Here is an 8,167-nt window from a genome sequence, read left to right on the forward strand (position 1 = left end):
TTCTTACAAGGGAATTCCCTTCTATTTTCTCCGACTTCCAAGTAGAGTCGCTCCCCCATCCCTTGCCCTTCTTTGTCCCCCCACCTCTGGCTTCTGTGGGACCCAGGAGCTCCCCCAGGTCCACACACTCCCAAACCCCGTGGTACAATGGGACGCAGGCTGGGAGTTCATGGCTGTCTGTCCCTTCCTGGAGCTGACCACAGCTCCCATGCCACCTGCTGGGTATAACAGGGCTGTTCTGGAAGCTCTCTTACACCAGCTTCTGCACACAGTAGGCGCTCAAGAACTGCTGCATACGTGAATGAATAAATGAGTGAGCAAATATGACTTAGGCACACCCTACAGTATAAACCACGGCAGGCTGGACTAGATCCTGGAATTCAATCCACAAATATTTACTGAGCGTCACCCTTGTGCGGGGCTCAGCAGAGGTGACCCCGGCGGGAGGTAGCATTGTGGTGGGAGGACCATGGGGTTGGGAATCAGAGTCCTCCTCCGTGTTTGAGTGACTGAATGCGTGACACTGAGCAAGTCAGGTATCTCCTTAAGCCGCCCTTCCTAATCCTAAAATGGGGCGGATGATAAGGCTGACCTCACAGGGCCGTGGTGAAGATTCCGGGAGATACAGTGAAAGCGCACTGTGTGATCCCCATGTTAATACAACTGACTAAAGCCAGTAAATCCTGAGTCCCAGCGCAGTGACTGAGTTCACAGCCGCCTCCCGGGCAACGTGCACTGCCCTGGGGCCAACTGCGCAAGTGGATGGAGAAATGCAGCTTCTCTGTTTTTACGACCTAATTTAAACCTCTAGAGCCCCGGATAATTTTCGTCCGAGCAAGAGCTTTCAGCACAAAATATGTCTCAGGGTTTCCCCTCTCCTCCAGCCACGATCCAGCAGCAGCGCCCTAAGGCCCGTTTGCCCCATCTGCTGCTGCTCTTGAAGGTAGAGACAACCACCAGCCAAGGGCCTGGGGCCAGGCACAGCGCAGCGTGGCGCTGGCCTGGAAGAGGGGGTCCTGGAGCCCAAGGCGGAGAAGCAAGGCTGCGGGGCGCGGAGCATAAAGCGGGGCGGCAGTGTAGATGCGGATACACTCCTTACCCCGGGAAGCCCACGTCATTTACAGGGCCGGGACTCTCTGCCAGAAATGCTTCCAGAAAAAAATCACTAGGCCAGAGTGCTTCTCGTTGGGGCTGAGGGCTGCGCCCGGCCAGGGGACGTTAGCTGATCGGGGTCCCACAGTGGGGCTTAAGCGAAAGCTGAATGCTTTGGGCCCTACTCTTTCTGTAGCTCCGCTGGCTTTCAGGGAAGAGCACCCTCTTCTTGGCCGCAGGTGACCCCCCACTCGGACCTTTCCTTGCTGGCACTCTCCCAGAGGGATCCCGGAGCAGAGCGCATACACCCAGGGGCCGCACCCACGCGCGCGGTTAGGAAGCGGCTCCTCTGCTGTCAAATTGAACTCCAGAGATTAAGGCAAAAATAGAAAAACAGGGTGAGGGCTGAGAGAATACGTGTTGTAACTGAGATTTCCAATTGCTTAATTTCTTGCATTCGTCTGGAGGGAGTTGGCGAGCCTGGGCAATCCAGGAGCTCCTCTGTGGCTCCGATGCCACCCAGAGAGCGAGAATAGTCTGCACGCCGGAACCGGGACTGGTTCCCTCGCTCCTGTCCCTCGTCTTTTTCATCCAGGCCTTAATTCACCTGGGCAACTTTGTGTGATTGCGCTTTGCTGCGGGCGGTGTCAAGGGACAGGGTCTCTCTGACCCTGTCGCCTCTCTGGTCATTGAGAAAAGAGTTCCACTCAGACCCCAAGCGCCACCAAAGCCCGGCCTTCGGAGGGCTGACAGGAGCCCCTCCGGCGCGCGCAGGGGACCTTTTGCCAGTGGCCGGTGTTTGGTTCCGCGGTTCATCGCTCCAGGCTCTCCCAGTGAAATGTAAAGTGCCAAGCCTTGCTCCGCAAGCGAGCAGAGTCGAGGTGCAGGGGCTGCAGCGCCGGGTCCTTCGGAGAGGCTGACCCGTGGCGGGGTGGGATGCAGGTTCCTGCAGACAGAGAGAGCAGAGCTACAGAGGCGGGTCCCCGTCGGACGACGCGCGGCACCCTGGACCCGCGTATGCATCACGCAGCGTACCTTCAGGCGCACAGATGCGACTCCTATAGTCTTCCCGGGCAATGGAACTGCATTCTCTGCTCATCTCTTAAATGCTATCTTCTGTTTTCCTTTTCTTTTTCCTTTCTTCCATCTCTTCTTCCTTCTCCCTCCTTCCCTCCCTCTTCCTCTTTCTCCTTTCTTCCTTCATCCCTTCTCCTTCCCTCTTTCTTCTCTTCCTTACCCTTTTCCTCTCCCTTCTCCTTTCTTTCTTTTTAGCTCTGGCGTTCTCTGAACATTGTTTTCAGGAATGCAGAACCTGAAGTCAGAAAACCCCAAATCCAAATTTAACGCAATTTATGGGTGGTAATTCATTTATCCGATTTTGGCCTCACTTTCTTCACCTGTAAAATGAGGACGATACAGGGTATTGTTTCTGAAAGCGCCCTCCATACTTTAATGAACTGTGGGATATAAAAATCATGAGTGGTGAAGTTCTAAAAACTTAAAAATGATCAGGCCTTCAAATTTCCCCCTCAGGAGCTTTCCTTATTCTATTCCAAACTGAAGAATTTTCGTGGCCCTGGGGATATAGGAAGAAGGAGAAGGAAGAAGTCCCTTAGCCGGGTTCCCACCCAGCCTGGCCATCCAAGCCTGTGGAGTTGTGAGCCTGCACCAAGCTGGAGGAACTGGTCTCCTTTGGAGTCATGCGGCAGTGCCACGATTTGGTGCAAATGATTTGTTCTTTGTACCTCACACCAGACTGGGGGTAGCAATCATTTCAGTCACCATCTCTGTTCATACTGATTTGTCTGTATTCCATTGACAGTCTTTGCAAAGCAGGTTGCCATTTGCTGGTTCATTCCTGCCTTCAGAGCAGGCAGTCAGAGTTTAGTATTGGGTCCTTTCCCAGATGAACCAGGCAAATGGTGATGCTGAGACCCCATGCGGCTTGCCCTCCAGCCTTTGCCCCTTGTTCCTCCCTGCCCAGGGGAAGTGTGTCTCACCACCTTCTGTGACTCCCCTTGTCCTTTGCTGTCTCCAATCTGACCTCTGGCGTTTCAGCAGACCGCTCCTTAACCTCTTATCCTTGAGGCCTGCCCTGGACAAAGTAAGTGAAAGCAAGTGTGCTCATCCAGGTGGCCAGGGGTGAAGTGCAGCTGGAGAGCCAGGGGACCTGGCCATGCTCACCACCTCAGTCCTCTCCCCCATGTCTTCAGTGGTCTCCCTATCTGTGCTTGGTCTAGGACCAGCAGCCCCCATTTCCATGGAGGTTGCTGCATTTAGTTTCCTCTTTTTTAACGCACAGAATACTCTTCAAAATCACTTAGGAGAAATGCATCAAGTCCCTAATCTAAAATAATTTAAGGGGAGAGAAACTAACATCAGGGGTTTCTAATGTATCTCTAGGCTTAACTGAGCCACTGGAGCAGGCAGAACACTAGGACCCCTGAACAGAGTTTCAGAGGCTCGTGGGGTCAGTAGTTCTTCTATCGAGAACTCGGGGAAAGAGATGGAGTTTTCAGACTAGGTTGCTCCTGGGTGAGGATAGAGTGGAACCCATATAACATCAAACCCTTCCACAAGAGTGGATTAGTAGTAACACAATATTGGGGTACTGAAACCCAAGTTTCAGATTAGACACCCTGGTTCTTACAGCATCCCAGCTCTTCTGTCATTTGCCTGACTAATTGCATCTCCTGATGGGTGCCTGGAGACTCCACAGTGGGAGGATTGCTGACTTGGAGCCAGGATCCATAAGTCCAGTTGGACCTGCCACTACTGGCTGTGCAAATCTTAGCAAGTTACTTAACCGATTAACTCCTGGGGTTGAGAGCTTCCCTCAGGCCCCGTGAGATGGAGGATGTGACCATGTTTTGTGCCCTCTTCAGGGTGGCACTGAGCTAACCGAAATGCTCATTCTCTGACTGGTGTCTGTTGCTTAGGGACAGGACAGGGTCGAGTCAAGAACAAAATTTCTATGTTCTTTTGCTTTTGCTCCACTCCGAACGGTTGATAGCACTGTGAGCGATCCCTGATAGCAATCTCATCTTGGAGCATTCTGTCACCAGTCAATGATTCTGGTAAGAGAGGACACCTCTTGTTTGCTTATCTTACGAGATTGCTTTAATGGGTGGGTTTTAAACTACTATCATTTTGTTTTCTGTTTTCTAAATAAAACATTTATTAAAGTACAGCATACCTACACAGGTGGTGTGTGCTGGCTGTTTTACATAGTGGACACACCCATGTAAGTAGGACGCAGATTAGTAAATAAAATGTTCCCAGCCCTGCTGTTTTTAAGACCCCCACCACTGCTATATTGTAAGTTGCTTTAGAGCAAGGACTGAGTATCATTCTATTAAAAGATATAGTGTAATAAGAATTTGAATAAGGCCAACAGATCAGGAGTGAATTACAACTGAAAAGGCAGTTTATTACTCACAGTTCCCAAGGGGAAAGGACACACCATATGGGGGCCACAGAGGAAAGCTCAAGGGTCAGTCAGAGGGCAAAGGAGAAGCTCTAACTGTGGCACAGTTACCACAGGCAAAAGAAAGGCAGAGGCAGGATAAACAGGCTTTAGGACTGAGTAGTAGAATAACTTAAGCAGCTCTGGGGCGTGGGGTCACTCCCTAGCTATCTAGTACCTGGCCCTGGGATGGTTAGAACACATGGAGAGTGACCTGGAGTGTGACTGCCTTGAAGGAGGTGGTGGAGTTGGGCTCAGGATTGGGTGGTTTGCATATGAAAGACACACTGGCAATGAGTCCTCTATTAGTGCTAGGAATTGGTTAACTGGAGGGGCAGAGGGTCTGCAAGGCCCTCTGTATCATGAGGATCCAGAAAACAGAAGGCATGAATATGCATCTGTCTTTGGCATACCAGAACCTAAGATAATGATTTGCATACAGTAGCACTCAGTGAAAGGGGAAGAAGGAAACAGTGTACAGTGGGTTGACCAGCTGGGTAACGAGAAGTCTCCTTCAATTGCCTCACTTTCCATAAGCACTGAAGTGAGTTGTCCAGAGCAAATGAAGGAGTCATGAGGACAGATGACTTTTTATTTCTGCACTGCTTGCCTCAATGCAGAGACTGTGTTCAGCAGCTCCTGGATTCAGAAAGTAGGCTGCCTCTATAGTCTTGGATTTTATTTTTGCAGACTTCACTGCATGTCCACTTAGACCACCTGCCTAAATTGGTCCTTGAACAATTTGCTCCACAATTCTGCTAGGCTTGGCAGTAAATGGGTATGTGTGTGCTCCGGTTATCTACTGCTGTGCAATAAACCATCTCAAACTCAGTGGTCCAAACAATGATTATGCCCACCGACTCCATGGGTCAGGAATTTGGATAGTGCATGGTTGGCATGGCTTGAGTTTGCTTCCTGATGTCCAAAGTCTCAGAAGTCACTTGAATGGCTAGATTCACCTGGAGGCTTCTTTGCCTACATGCCTTGTACCAGGATTGGAATGACTCCTAGGTCAGACTACACTGGCACTGTTGACTAGAGATTCTTCAGGTGGCTTAGCCTTCCTTTTAGCTTGGTGGCCTGAGGTGCTCAACTCAGGGCTCCATGAACAATTATTCCCACAAACAAGGCAAAAGGTGTTCAGTCTTTTGGTCAGAAGAAACATGACATTATCCCCAGTCAACACTAAATCAGTTAAAGCAGTCCCACGTCTGGCTAGCTTTGGGGGAGGGAATGCAGACCCCAACTCTCAAAACATGGACTGTCAAAGAGTTGTTTTAAAACCACCTCAAGGGATGTGTGAGAGTGAGATGGCGGAAATAAGAATGGCAGAAGTTTGTAGCTCACAAAGGAGCCCAGAAACTCCTAACAGTCTTTCCCAGCCCAAGGTCAATGTCAAGGCAAAGAGTGTGTCACCCTCTTCTTCACACCTTCCTTCCACACACATTTAAAAGAAACAATACACAATGGTACTCCTCTAAAAGTGTTTTCAAAGTTACTCTAAAAACCTAATGGAAATATGATGATAATAATTTCTTTGTAAGATGGAGAACATGAGGCGCAGGTGTGTTCATAGCCATAAAGCAGTATGAATCATAGGTCTGGATACTGAAATTGTGTTTGAAAAAAAAAAGCTTAAGAAATCGTAGATCAACATTTGGAACTAAAACATTCAGGGTTTTATTGGAGGGGGTTTGTTGAGGGTGTTTTGAAAAGAATTTAATGGTAGGTAGAGAAAATTGACTCCTCAGTCCTTAAGTCATCTTTGGCTGAGAGTTGCCCTGTTTGCTGGACACTGAACCCAGTCAGCACAATGTTTGGAGAAGTACTGGTCTCAGAATGCTTAACCTGTGTAATGTAATTCTGAGGCACTCTTACACATCCCATCCTGTCCCATTTATTTCCAAATACCTTATAAGGTAAGCAGAAAAGTATGCTGTTATTACACTAATTTGTAGCTGAGAACTGAGGCTCACAGAAACTAAGCGACGGCTGGTGAGTGGTGGAATAGCATGATGACCATGGCCCTGCTTGGATACCATTCATCATGAGGTTCCCCACAGGACTCAGGTTCTGATGAAATGAGGCTGGGTCAAAATAAACAATATCATAAGTAAGAAAGTAACCTTTAAATTACAGAAACTCTCCTTGTGCCCAAGGTAGAGTAACTGGAATCATATTTATCCTCTACCTTAAACGACTACAAACCTGGGCAAGAAATATGAAACAAGAGTTTTCACTTTGAAGAAAGAAATTGAAGAAGACACTAGAAGGTGGAAAGTCCTCCCATATCTGATTTTCAGCAAAGGCACAAAAACATGCATTGGAGAAAAGACAGCCTCTTCAACAAATGGTGTTGGGAAAACTGTATATCCACATGTAGAAGACTGAACCAAGACCCCTATCTTTCACCCTGCACAAAGATTAATTCAAAATGGACTGAAGATCTAAGTGTAAGGCTTGAAGGATTGAGACTGCTGAAGGTAAACACAGGGAAGACCCTTGAAGATACAGGCATAGGCATTGCCTTTTTGAATTGGACTCCAATTGCTCAGGAAATAATGATGTATCGAATTACAAACCTTCTGCACTGCAAAGGAAACAACTACCAGAATCAAGAGACAAACCTACCGAATGGGAGAAAAATCTTTGTAGCTGTTCATTGGATAGAGGAATATCTAAAATACATAAAGAGCTCCAAAAACTCAACACCAAAAGAACAATTCAATTAATAAATGGGCAAATTAATTGGACAGTTCTCAAAAGAAGTACAAGTGGTTAATAAATACGTGAAGAAATTTTCAGCATCCTTAGCCATAAAGGAGATGCAAATCAAAACTACAGAGATTTCGTGTCACTCCAGTCAGAACAGCAATCATCAAGAAAACAAATAACAAATGTTGATGAGAATGTGGGGTGGGGGGAGCCCTTATACACGCTTGATGGGAACGCAAATCAGTGCAGCCACGATGGAAGTCTGTGTGGAGGTTCCTCAAAAAACCAAAAGTAGAACAACCATATGATCCTGCTATGCCACTCCTGGGCACTAGTCCAGAGGAATATAAGTCTGCATACAATAGAGATAGATGCACACCCATGTTTATGGCAGCACTAGTCACAATAGTCAATATGGAATCAGCCTAGGTATCCATCAACTGATGAATGGAAAAAGAAAATGTGGTACATATACATAATGGCATATTATTCAATCATAAAGAAGAATAGAATTATGTCATATGTAGGATAATGGATAGAACTGGAATAATGATGTTAAGTGAAATAAGCCAGACTGAGAAAGACAATATTTGAGTATTATTTCTCATATGTGGAATCTAGACCTTAAACAATGAATGACAAAGTATAAAATTCAGGGCAGATTATTTCAGTGGGTGAAAGCCAGTGGACACAGGGAGGGTAAAGAAGAGGGTGTATGTGGATGAATATGCTTGAAGTACTTAATACACACATATGAAAACAGAATAATGAAAGCTGTCAAAATTGTTTTAAAAGGTGAAGAGGGGAGAGGATAAGAAAGAGTAACAGAGGGAGTGAATTTTACCAAAGTCTGTTATACATATGCATGAGTGGAAATATCACAATGCAATGCTT

Source organism: Castor canadensis, chromosome 14 (genome assembly GCF_047511655.1).
Source record: "Castor canadensis chromosome 14, mCasCan1.hap1v2, whole genome shotgun sequence".
NCBI classification, from domain to species: domain Eukaryota; kingdom Metazoa; phylum Chordata; class Mammalia; order Rodentia; family Castoridae; genus Castor; species Castor canadensis.